Source organism: Apium graveolens, chromosome 9 (genome assembly GCF_009905375.1).
Source record: "Apium graveolens cultivar Ventura chromosome 9, ASM990537v1, whole genome shotgun sequence".
NCBI classification, from domain to species: Eukaryota; Viridiplantae; Streptophyta; class Magnoliopsida; order Apiales; family Apiaceae; genus Apium; species Apium graveolens.
In genome coordinates this window covers 182,461,130-182,473,669 of record NC_133655.1, presented here as the reverse complement: position 1 = coordinate 182,473,669, position 12,540 = coordinate 182,461,130, and the positions used below count along the sequence as shown (strand labels likewise).

Here is a 12,540-nt window from a genome sequence, read left to right as displayed (position 1 = left end):
GAAACCCTAAGGATAAGGATGGAAAGTTGAGTGGTTCCCAGCCTAGCCACACTGCAGTTTCCCAACAAACTGCAGTGCTTAAAAAGGATAAAAGCTCATTTCTAGCTGCATCCTCCCAAAAGGATATAGTTATTGAACAAAGCTCTCAACCAAGAGCACAGGCCAAGAAGGTTAGGGACACAAACTCACCCCAAACTTATGCCAGAAAGAAGAAATCTAAAACCCTTGGGGATGCAAAGGGTACACACACTGTGCAAACTGGTGATAAAGACACAGTCACTGCACCTTCACAAATTCAGTTTGATGTGGCTCCAATAAATGTGGAATCACAGCCAAAATCTCTAGTAATAGAAGTACCTCAAACACCAAACTCACCAACAAATTCTTTGGATGTGGATATGATAAACACATCAATTCCTGATTCCCCTTCTTTAACTCTGTTGGGGAAGCCAAAATCTAGTGCAAGTGAGCATCATCTTTTAGATGATTTGTTGGCTCACTTTCCAATTCTTTCAGGAACTGTTGAATCATCTGTGCCCAAAATATCTTCAATCAGCACAGAGTCCACAATAGTTTCTCTTCCTAGTTCATTCATTTCTACTCTCTCGACGGATATTGCTCATCCGTCGAGTAGTGATTGTATCCTGACGGATAAGCTTAACAGCAGTTATCCGTCGGATAGCAAAACCACTCACCCGATGGATATCACTCATCCGTCGAGTATATCTGCACAACCTCAAACTTCATTTATTTCAAGTGCGGAAGATCTAGTGGTTGTACAGTCACTATTATGATTGAGAGAGAAGAGTGTTTTGAGTGAGAGTCTGGGTTGCTCCCAGGAAAAAGGAGAGGAAATGAGTGAAACTATGCAATCCATTTCTTTAGGATTGGCAAAAGAAAGTGAGAGGAGTCCTATCTTAGTAGGTGAAGGTTGGGGTGTGAGGGTGGGGAGCCAGGGTGAGACCCTGATGCAACAAAAGAGAGAAATCGAGAGAAATGCAGGTACTGGAGCTATAAGGATGGATGTCATTGCTAGTGAGTTAATGAATGTCTAGGATGCAGACAGGGAGGGATTATCTCAGCAACCTAAAGCTGTTATAGATTCCACCTCCCTTGATGCTGAGGCATTTACTCACCCTATTCCAGCTTATCAACTTCTAGCTGAACAGGGCAATGACAATGCAGAAAGGATGCTCAATCTGATGCATACCACACAGTCTATGATAAGAGCTAAGGATGCCATCACAGCTTTTCCCTCTACAGCTGCTGATATGGATTATGAGACTGGTGGCTCGGCTGATTTCTTTGGTGATGAAAGTGGGGATAGTGAAGATGGAGCAATGGACATAGGGGGAGAAGTAGGTTCAAGTTCAAGATCATGTATGCCATCATGGGAATTTTCAAAGCACTGTGATGAGCACTACTTCAAGACAACCCTGATCCAACTAATCAACCAGAAAAATACTGTTCTTCAAACCACTTCAAATGCCAGCACCAAGAAGCTCCTTCAGGCACATTTAGCCTCTCTACAACTTTAACAAATTCAGGGCTTCCAACATGCTAGGGATGTAAACGCCATCAAGGGTGATATTGAGGAGATGAAGAAGGCCATTTTAGATAAAATGGACTCTAAGCTTCCAGAAGCTACAATGCTTGATATCAAGAGGCAATTAAGAAAAAATTTTGATCTTGCAACAAAGATAGATGCATTGGATACAAGAATGTCAGCCATGGAAGCATCTTTAACAGCCATTCATCTTCATCAAGCCCAACAGACAGATTTACTTCAAAAATTGGTGGCTGCCCAAACCCCCTCCTCTAATCAACTTGGTGATAACAAAAAGGGGGAGAAAGGACCAAGTGAGGGGGAGAAGCTTCAAATTCAAATCAGTAAAGTAATTGTGCCTTCAATTACTATCTTAAAGCCACCAGTTACATATAGTATAGATCTGATCAATACAGCAGCAGCCAACATAAGAGCAGCTGATAAAGAGAAGTTGAGTTTAGTCAACTGGGAGAAAATTGATGAGGATATACAAAAGAAGTTTGAACTAGTCAAGGAGACAGTAAAGTCAGCCATCCATCACTCTCAAGTCAAGCAAATTAGTGTGAATGAGATGAGCATGAACTATCTGGAAAGGGGACAGTCATCTTGCATCAAATCTCCAAAGGCTGAAACAATTCTGAAACCAAGGGTAAACTATTCAAAATCATCATTGAAGAACCCTTTGGATACTGTGTATGAGACACCTAAGCCTGATGAAAAGAAGCTTCTGTCAAGGTCAATTGCTTTCTACAAAGATCCAGCTGATTCAGCTTCTAAAAGGAGAATTGCTAAAATTTTCAGGAATGGGAAAGATATTTGTGTGGTGGCTGGACATCCTCAATTTGCCCAAGCAAAGAGAGAAGAAAAGTCTAGATTGAAGCAGGAAAAGAAGCAAGCTGCTCTAGATGCTAAAAAGACTAAACAAAAGAAAGAGCAAATTGGTATCTTGGCCAAGCTACATGCTGTAAATTCATCACAACAAATTCCTGCTCAGCCATCTGAAGTTATTGAATCAAAGAAGCAAGTTGAACAACAGAAGAAATCTCCAAGAATCAAGGAATTGGCTAAAAGAACTAAAAGGAAACTGGAAATTGTTGATAAGGAATTGGAGAATCAGTTTCCCAAGGAATCCACTCCAACTACAACTCAAGCATCAAAATCCTCTGTGGTATTTGAAGATATCAAGGTGGTGGATCCTTACAGGAATATCCATGGTGAACCTATTGTGCCTAAGGATGAACCAGTAGAATGGGAGAACATACCAATTCCTGACTTCTATTTAACAATCCTTAACAAGCCAAAGAGAACAAAGTCAAGAGCAGTCAAGAAAGTGAAGCTGTCACCTCTCAAATTCAAATCTCTAGTCAAAGCTCAATCTAAAGACAATAAGGGAGATTACATGTACTTGTGTGACATCAAAGAATTTTCTGATCTAAACCTCTATCTAGATGAACTAGATGAAGTGAGAGGAATTGATGCATACAGAAACCTACCTGAAAGGTTAGTGTTCAAGTACAAAGGAGGAAAGGAAATTCAGTTGCCACTTCACAGGATCCTTCAAGAAAGCCAAGTTGTACTGATTAAGGTTTATTCATCCTTCAAGAAGAACTTTGGGTTCAATATTACTGCAAGAAGATTGGTACTGAAGAAGATTGAAGAGCTAAGGAGTGTGTTAGTCCCTTAACAATATAGCAAGAATTACAGAATGGGGGGTTGAATGGAATTCTTTATCTTTTTCTTGAAATAAAAATGTTCAACTCGATTATAGATAAATCTGTTTTGATTAGCACAATGCGGAATATAAACTTTAATGAATCAAAACAAGAGTAATTAAAAACAAGAGTCTTTAAAAACTTTCTGGTGGATTTAAACAATTCCACCAGAGATATATATTAATATATCGAGAGAACTCTGTGTGCAGAAATGCTCACAGCTGCTTTTATAAGATAGAACAACTAAGAACACAGGAAATGCTAAAGATAGTGCTTACAAAGATTTCTCTGTGTTTGTTTCTAAGCTCACTTAGTTTTCTTAGTTATTTTATTTGCTACTCTCTTGGTTTATATATATTACCAAGATTACAAAGTCAAAAGAACTGAATAAATATAAAATCTAACAGTCTTGATCTTTGCTGCTTTTCGTCCTCTATGACCCAGTTAATAGGCTTCCACAGTGTTTGTATCCAATCTCGACGGCTGTGTGTCAGCTTTCACTGTTCAACTGATGTTTGAATCTTGATATTATCATCCATCGACTTTCAGATCATCCGTCGATGACTTACTTGATCATCCGTCGACTGCTATTTTGAACATCCGTTGAAAGTCATTTGATCATCCGTCGAAGCTTTGTTAAGCATCCGTTGATAGCTATTTTGGCACTTGACTTCATTTCACTTATACAGAATTACAAGACATTGCTTATATACAGTTAATCAACCTATTCTGCATATCTAGTTAATGTCAACATGACTTATATGCTACTACAGATTCTATACAAAGGTGCATACAACACTGTGCTACAAACTTATCATTATATAAGCTACTCACTCGATGGATAATAAATTACTCATCCGTCGGTACTCAAACTGAGTTATCCGTCGGGACTATAATTCTTATCCGTCGAGTGCTACATTATTTCACTAAGTAAAATCTACTTAGATGTTTTGTTTAGGTAATCATCAAGTGCACAACATATTCACAACAGAGTGTTAGAGCTAAAGATGCACTCTCAAAGACTCTAATCATCCCTTACACAGGGATAAGAGTGCATCTAAGGCCCTACTGGCTGATGGAGTTCATGGATGACAAAGGAGTGAGAAGATTTTTCAGATTATAAGACCAATTGAGTATCTCCGGCAATTAGACTCTTTTGTAAATGCAAGAATCTGATGAACTGGAATTCCACAGGCAGCTCCAAAATCAGATTGAGGAAAATAACAGAAAGCTTGGAAAGAGATCCAGACCTTCAAGGAACTAGATAAATTTGCTCAGGCTAGAGGAGCATCTTGAAAATGACTGTGAGCAAAACTTTGTACATTTTGTTAATGGAAACACTTTTCAGTATTATCTACTGTCTTTTAAAAGTTGTATTTTTAGGGTGTTTTGTTATCATCAAGTATCTTTTAATTTATGGCTACAATTCCAGTAGACATAAATTCAGGGAGATTGTTGTGTATATGTTGTGTACTTGATGATTTTATGAACAAAACACCTTGGTAGATTTTACTTAGTGAAAATATGTAGCACTCGACGGATAAGGTTTATAGTCCCGACGGATAACTCATTTTAGTCCAGACGGATGATGAATTATTATCCATCGAGTGAGTAGCTTATGTAACAATAAGTCTGTAGCACATTTCTGCATACACATTATTTAGAATTTATAGTAGTACTTAAGTCATGTTGACTTTAGCTAGATATGCAGAATAGGTTGATTAATTGTACATAGATGATGTCTTGTAATTCTACATAAATGAAATGAAGCCTAGTGCCTGATTGCTACCCGACGGATAAACAACAATGAATTCGACGGATGATCAACAACCCGACGGATGATCAATAACTCGACGGATGACCAACAACTCAAAGGATGATCATAAACCCGACGGATAAAGAATTCAAATATCTGTTGATAGTGACAACACAGTCACATGCGTCGAGTGTATGCAAATGGATTGTGGTAGCCTATTCAATTGGGTTTTTGAGAACAAAGAAGCATTGCCATTTCCATGCTATTATGAAGATATTCAAAGATGCTGGAATAGAGTAATGAAGTAGCATTGTAATAGACTAGATAGTTTTTGTTTTATTATCCTGTCTCATTACTTTGTAATCTTGGTGATATATAAACCAAGAAGCAGCAACTAAGGAAAAATCTGAGATACAAGCAGAGAAACATTTGTAAGTAGAATTCTTAGCATTTCTCTGCATTCTTAGTTGTTCAATATTTGTAAGCAGTTGTGAGCTTTTTGCACACAGAGTTCTCTCGATATATATTATATATCTCTGGTGGAATCATTCAAATCCACCAGAAAGTTTTTAAAAACTCTTGTTTTTAATTACTTGTGTTTTGATTCATTTAAGTAACTATTCCGCATTGTGCTAATCAATTCACACCTATATATATTCGAGTTAGAACATTGTTAATCAAGAAAAAGTTTCAAGAATTCCATTCAACCCCCCTTCTGTAATTCTTGTTATATTGTTAAGGGACTAACACAAAGGTATAATGTGAATCATCGCATTGCTACGGCTTATCATCCTTAGACGAATGGTCAAGCTTAGGTATCTAACAGAGAGATCAAACGCATTTTAGAGAAGGTTGTGTGTCTATCGAGAAAAGAGTGGTGTTTGAAACTTGACGAAGCTGTTTAGGCGTATAGAAAAGCATACAAGACTCCATTGGGAATGTAGTCGTTTCGGTTGGTTTATGGTAAGGGGTGTCATTTGCCAGTGGAGGTAGAGCATAAAGCGTATTGGGCTTTGAAGAAGTTGAATCATTATTTGGATGCAGCTGGAATGAAGAGGATGCTTCAATTGAATGAACTCGATGAGTTTCGCTTCAAGCTTATGAAAATAAAAAAATGTATAAGGATAAAACAAGAGGTGGCACAATAGGGGTCTAGTGCTCAAATAATTTATGTCGGGCAACAAGTTCTTTTGTTCAATTCTCGTCTCCGTCTTTTTCCTGAAAAGTTGAAGTCAAGGTCGTCAGGACCGTTTATTGTCAAAAATGTGTTTTCATATGTAGCGATGGTGTTTTTTTAGAATGATCTCGGCCAAGCATTCAAGGTAAATGGTCAGAGGTTGAAGTATTACTATGGTGACACGGCAAACCGTGAGGTGGTTAGTGTTTTATTGTCCGTTTGATCTCGAGTTTCTACGTCAAGCTAACGGCGTAAAGCAAGCGCTTCTTGGAAGGCAAACCAAGTTTGTTGTACATTAGTAGGTAGAGGAAGTAAGAAGAAAAGATAAAAATACAAAAAATGAAAAAAATGGGGGCCAACTACAGTAGCACGGTGCGCCCGCACTAAGGAAGCGGGGCGGCCGCGCTGGAATTCCAGAGACACGACGCGCCCGCGCTGCCTAGTGGGGCGGCCGCACTGAAACAACAGAAACATGGCACGCCCGCGCTAAGGTAACGCGCGGCCGCACTGGTCCCCGAATTCTGAAAAAAATATAAGCTGGGAATTAAAGAGAAAATCGAGGACTTTGATTGAAAATCAATTCCTACCCGAATTTTACTCTTCCACATCCAAATTTCCCTCTCTAAATCAAACCCATTATTCCCACTATTCCCATAATCAATTCCCACTTCTATTCCTTATCTAATTCTCTTTTCACCTCCTATATATACATACACTTATGCACAAACTTCTCCCGAGGCAGGTGGTGTGAGGCCGAGGTTTTCAACTTCGGAGGGTGAAGCCTATAGCAAAGGAGCGAGGTTTTATGCCATCAGGGAAGGATGGTAAGTTGTTGGAGATGATTTTGGAGATGGGCGGGGTTGCTTTTTGCGAGGCACCTGCTGCTGTGCCCAGGAGTGTTGTTCGAGAGTTCTATGCTAATGCGAAGGCGGGGAAGAATAGCTTCACGGTGGTTAGGGTGATGACTGTGGAGTATAGTGCGGATGCGTTAAGGAGGGTATTAGAGCAGCCCGTAAGGAAGCCCGGTCAGGACACTTGGAACGATAAGACACTGGAGGATTTTGATCTGAATCTGATTGTTGCTACTGTGTGCATGCCTGATACTCACTGGAAGTTCAAGGGGGGAACGACCAATTATTCTACGTTCCCTGCTTCGAGCATGAACAGGTTTGCCCGTGCATGGAACATGTTTATTTGTGCTCATATCATGCCATCTTCTCATGTGCATGATATGACTGTGGAGTGTGCACGACTGTTGTGGGGCATTCTTCAGGGTGATTATGTGGATCTTGGGATGGTGATTTACCAGGGTATTCTGAGGTTTTTGAGAGGGAGTACTACGGGTTCTATACCCTATGCGTCTGTGGTGATAAATCTGTGTGTGGCAGTTGGTGTTTATTGGCCAGCACACGAGCAGCTCCAAATTCCGAGTGCTCCTATTGACAGCACCACTTTAGCTATGATGCAAGAATGGGATGGAGGCAAGCCTGATTTGAAGGGGCTTAGATATACTTTTGACCATTTACCTGGTGGGAGGCCAGCTACTGGGGCAGCTCAGTCGAGCATGACTGCATGGAGATCTTAGTTAGGCGAGGAGGCTGGTCAATCACAGTAGGAGCAGGAGGAAGCAGGAGCAGATATTGGAGTTGGTTTGAGCATGACGCAGTATAGTGTTAGGTCTCACACACTGTAAAAGGGGGTTGAATACAGTGTTTATCACAATCAAATTGAATATAAGAACACTGAAAACAAATTTTATTTAACACAATAAACTCTGTTACAATATGGAACTGTTCTCTCTCAGTGATGAACAAATTATCACGAGAGCTGCTACGGTTACAATGAATAATAACTTCGATTATAATAACACATATAGTGTAAACCCTATGTTTGTGTTTATATACTACACAGTTACAAGATAAATTCTAATTGATATGGAATGTAATTCTGCTTTCTAAAATATATCAACTAGTTATCTTTTCTTCTAAGTATTCTATTCTTTATAGAATTCCTTCTTCATGCATATCACTTCTTGTGTTTGTCTTGATCTTCTTTCCTTTCAATCAGTCGCCTTCCTTATCTGAAAGTCTCCTTAAACCCTGATATTATCTCCTGATAAATATCTTCTGATAACTTAAGTTCTGACAACTTAAGTTCTGACTTCAGTATAAGTGCTGATTTCCAGTTAAGTACTGATTTGTCCTGTTAAGTAAGATCTGAAAACTAAACACAAATCATATTAGTCATGACATTATCAGATAAATCTAACAATCTCCCCCAACTTGTAAATTAGCATAATATATAAGTTTAACAGATATTTAATGATGTCAAAAATATTAAGTACAAATGCATGAAAATTTGACTAGATAACTACAACTTATAGTCCTTGTAGCCTTACCATCCTTAAGGTCTGATAACAGCTTCAGTCTGTATACACATCAGAATTTAAGCAGTTGTAGATCTTTGACTTGGCTTTAATTACTGATCTTTTTGATATCAGGAGTTGTTCTGAGATAGTTCTTTAACAAACATCTCTCAGCATATTACAGTTCATTAACCATCCTCCTTTTAGCATTCTTCAATTCAACTGTATCTTCACCAATTTGAAAGATAGCAGCCCTGAGATCATTTATTCTAGCTTTCCTTATGTCCTGATTGATAAGTGGATTTTATATCCACTTGAAATGCTTTATTACAAGCTTAAATTGGTGTTTTGGACTCAAGTTGTTGGTATTTTGATGTGTTTTTGTGTTAATGTATTTCAGGTATCAGTTATATGAAGAAAAGAGCTTTTAAAGGAAATATGATGAAAAGTGATCAGAATTGGAAGCCAAGGCCATTGTCAAATTGTAGAGAATCTCAATAGCTTCGCGTGGGCAGTTGAATCGCCTAATTCTGACGAGTAGAACTCAAGTTATGGCCAAAACAAGATTCATCAGAATATTTTTCCCAGTCAGTAGCTGAGCGCCCGCTCAGGAGAGCTGAGCGGCCGCTAAGAGCGCGGCTGGTCGCTGATTTCGCTGAAAAAGCCTTTTTTGAGTAGAATTTGACGATTTTAAGGGTCCAGGTCCACTAGGGGCGTATATATACTTAAAAAAAAGGGTTTCATCATCCGGGAAGATTGGGATACCAAGGAGAAGACCTAGAAGCACAGAACAACTCCGAAAAAGAAGATCTTGTTTTCAACTTGTGATTCTTTGAATTAGTTGTAACTTTGGATGCTCGTTTTCGTTCTTGTTGAACCTAGATCTCGTTTATTCGTACTTTGATTATTATTTAGTTTATTAAGACCTTGTTTATACCATGCTTTCATTGGAACCCATGGTGACGATGAGTTCGATTATGGGTAATCGTTGTCATGGGATTCTAGCGGATTTACTTATGGATTTCAATAATTAATTGTTTCGATATCTTGGTGTGTGGTGATTGTATGATATCCTAGTATTGGTTGTGCTTATTCGTCTTATGTGCGAGCTAACATATAAGATAGCGTGTTAATCTCTATTGAAGCGACAGTGAATATAGAGGTTTAGAACTTGCCATGCTAGCATTGGTTCATGTATGTGTATGCATGATTCGTAGGTAACTCTAACCGTTTTACTTGTCCTATGTAATCAAGATTGATAACTTGTGTTTAAACCATTATGTTGTCAAATTCTATAGACATATAGGGTCTCAATATAATTGGTGCCTATTCAGCTTCTATCTCTTTTGTGGATGTCTGGTAGAATGGTACTCGTGCAACGAAAGTTGGCGTTTATCAGTTTCGTGTTATCTGATTAGTGTCATCACCATCACATGTTAAGGTTAAGAACGAGAAGGCTATTGAATGAAGTATATAATGAAGTTAGAATCCCATGTTTGTCATAATAGTAATTCAACTTCAATTCTCTTAGTTAATGTTATTTAGTATAATCTCTTAGTTTAATAAAAACCCAATTTGTTATTTGTCTTAGTATTGAGCGATAACCATACATTGTTGCATAGGTGCATAAATTGAACTTAACCTAAACCAGTCTCTGTGGGAACGAATCTGATTTATATCTTATACTACTTGCGAACGCGTATACTTGCGTGAATATTAGCGCGTGTTTTCGCCCTAACAAGTTTTTGGCGCCGCTGCCGGGGACTCGGTGTTAATTTTTAGTTTATGTGCTTGTCATCAGTGGTCGTTAAAGTTCACTTACTCGGATTCTTTTACTTTCACGGTTTATTTGTTTGTGTTTCAGGTACTCATTACAATGGGAGATCCAGCAGCACGAACGAAAGCCTTGATGGACTTTTCTCAACCCAAGATCAATGACATTCAATCTAGTATTGTCCGGCCAGCTATCACAGCTAATACCTTTGAGATCAAGCCTGGCATAATTCAATGGGTATAGACTTTAGTCCAGTTTGGGGGTTTTCCAACGGAAGATCCCAATACACACATTAGGGATTTCATTGAAATATGCGATACCTTCAAGTTCAACGGTGTTTCTGAAGATGCTGTGAAGCTGAGACTGTTCCCATTCTCTCTGAAGGACAAGGCTAAGAGCTGGTTACACTCTCTACCAGCTGGTTCGATTACTACTTGGGAAGATCTTGCTCAGAAGTTTCTTACTAAATTCTTCCCTATGGCGAAGACAGCTGCACTCAGGAATGCTATTACTCAATTTGCGCAGCAAACGGGAGAATCGCTAAGTGAAGCTTGGGAGCGCTACAAGGAGATGCTTAGGAAGTGTCCTCATCATGGAATTCCTGATTGGATGATCATCACTTGTTTTTATAATGGGTTGGGAGCACAGTCCAGACCCATGCTCGATGCAGCATCAGGCGGAGCATTATGGGCAAAGAGCTATAAGGAAGCTTATGATCTAATTGAACTGATGGCTGCTAATGAATATCAGTATCCAACCCAGAGATATCCACAGGGCAAGGTAGCAGGAGTTCTTGAAGTGGATACAGCTACAACTATCACTGCTCAACTAAAGGCGTTGTCTATGAAGATCGATTCTCTGGCTAACTATGGTGTTAAGCAGATAATTAGTGTTTGTGAGCTGTGTGCAGGTCCGCATGCGACAGAACAATGCGCTATATCTAGCGACTCAGCTCAGTTTGTGAGCAACTTTCAGAGATCGCAGCAACCAGTTCCAGACACTTATCATCCTGACAACTGGAGTCATCCTAACTTCAGCTGGAGCAACAATCAGAATGCGATGCAACAGCCATTCCAGCAGTTTGCAAATAAGCTATTTAACCCTCCTGGTTTTCAGCAACAATTTACACCAAGACAACAACTCCAACTTCAACAACAAACTAATGATGCAGGTCTATCTTCGAATGAAAAATCTGAATTGGAGGAGTTGAGGCTTATGTGCAAAAACCAGGCTCTTATATGCCAAAGCCATGATGTTTCTATCCGGAATCTGGAGAACCAAATAGGGCAAATTGTTAATGCCTTATTGAATCGACCACCAGGAACGCTTTCTAGTGATATAGAAGCCAATCCAGGAAAGAAAAAAGTTGAAGAACATGTGAACGCCATCACCTTAAGGTCTGGAAAGGTCGCAAGCCCCCAAATTCAGCAAGACGAAGAGCCTGAAAAATCTCAAGATTCAGAAAATGCAGTTGTGGCTGAAGAAGATGTGCAGAAGGAAGTAGAGGTGGAACCAAGGAAGACTACTATGGAACACACTCCTCCTGAGGGTAATACAGGGGAGAAACAGATTTATCCTCCACCTCCTTTTCCTAAAAGGCTGCAGAAGAAAAAGCTGGATAAGCAGTTTGAGAAGTTTCTGGAGGTGTTCAAGAAACTTCATATCAACATACCTTTCGCTGAAGCTCTTGAACAGATGCCTAGCTATGTGAGAATTATGAAAGGTATTCTCTCTCGGAAAGTGAAGCTCGATGACTTAGAGACCGTTGCTCTAACGGAGGAATGCAGTGCTGTGCTGCAACAGAAGTTGCCTCCGAAGCTTAAAGATCCTGGAAGCTTCACTATTCCTTGCACCATCGGAAACTTGTCATTCGACAAGTGTTTATGTGATTTAGGAGCTAGCATCAATCTGATGCCCTTATCTATCTTCAAGAAGCTTGGTCTGCCTGAGCCGAAACCAACATACATGTCATTGCAACTAGCTGACCGTTTCATCGTTTATCCACGAGGTATAGTGGAGGATGTCTTGGTCAAGGTGGATAAACTCTTCTTCCCTGCTGACTTTGTAATTCTTGATTTCGAGGAAGATAAGAAGATTCCCATTATCTTGGGAAGATCATTCTTGGATACAGGCCGAACTATGATCGATGTGCAAAAAGGAGAGCTTACGATGAAGGTTCATGATCAGAAGGTCACTTTCAATGTGTTCAA

The 12,540-nt window shown here is 39.4% G+C and overlaps 1 non-coding gene across 1 annotated transcript; it reads right to left on the bottom strand.

The window, feature by feature from the left end:
- Positions 1 to 10,822: 10,822 nt before the first annotated feature.
- On the bottom strand, positions 10,823 to 10,929 carry LOC141687633 (small nucleolar RNA R71). Its single transcript, XR_012561123.1, has one exon. It is a non-coding gene; the product is annotated as a small nucleolar RNA R71 (small nucleolar RNA).
- Positions 10,930 to 12,540: the final 1,611 nt, after the last annotated feature.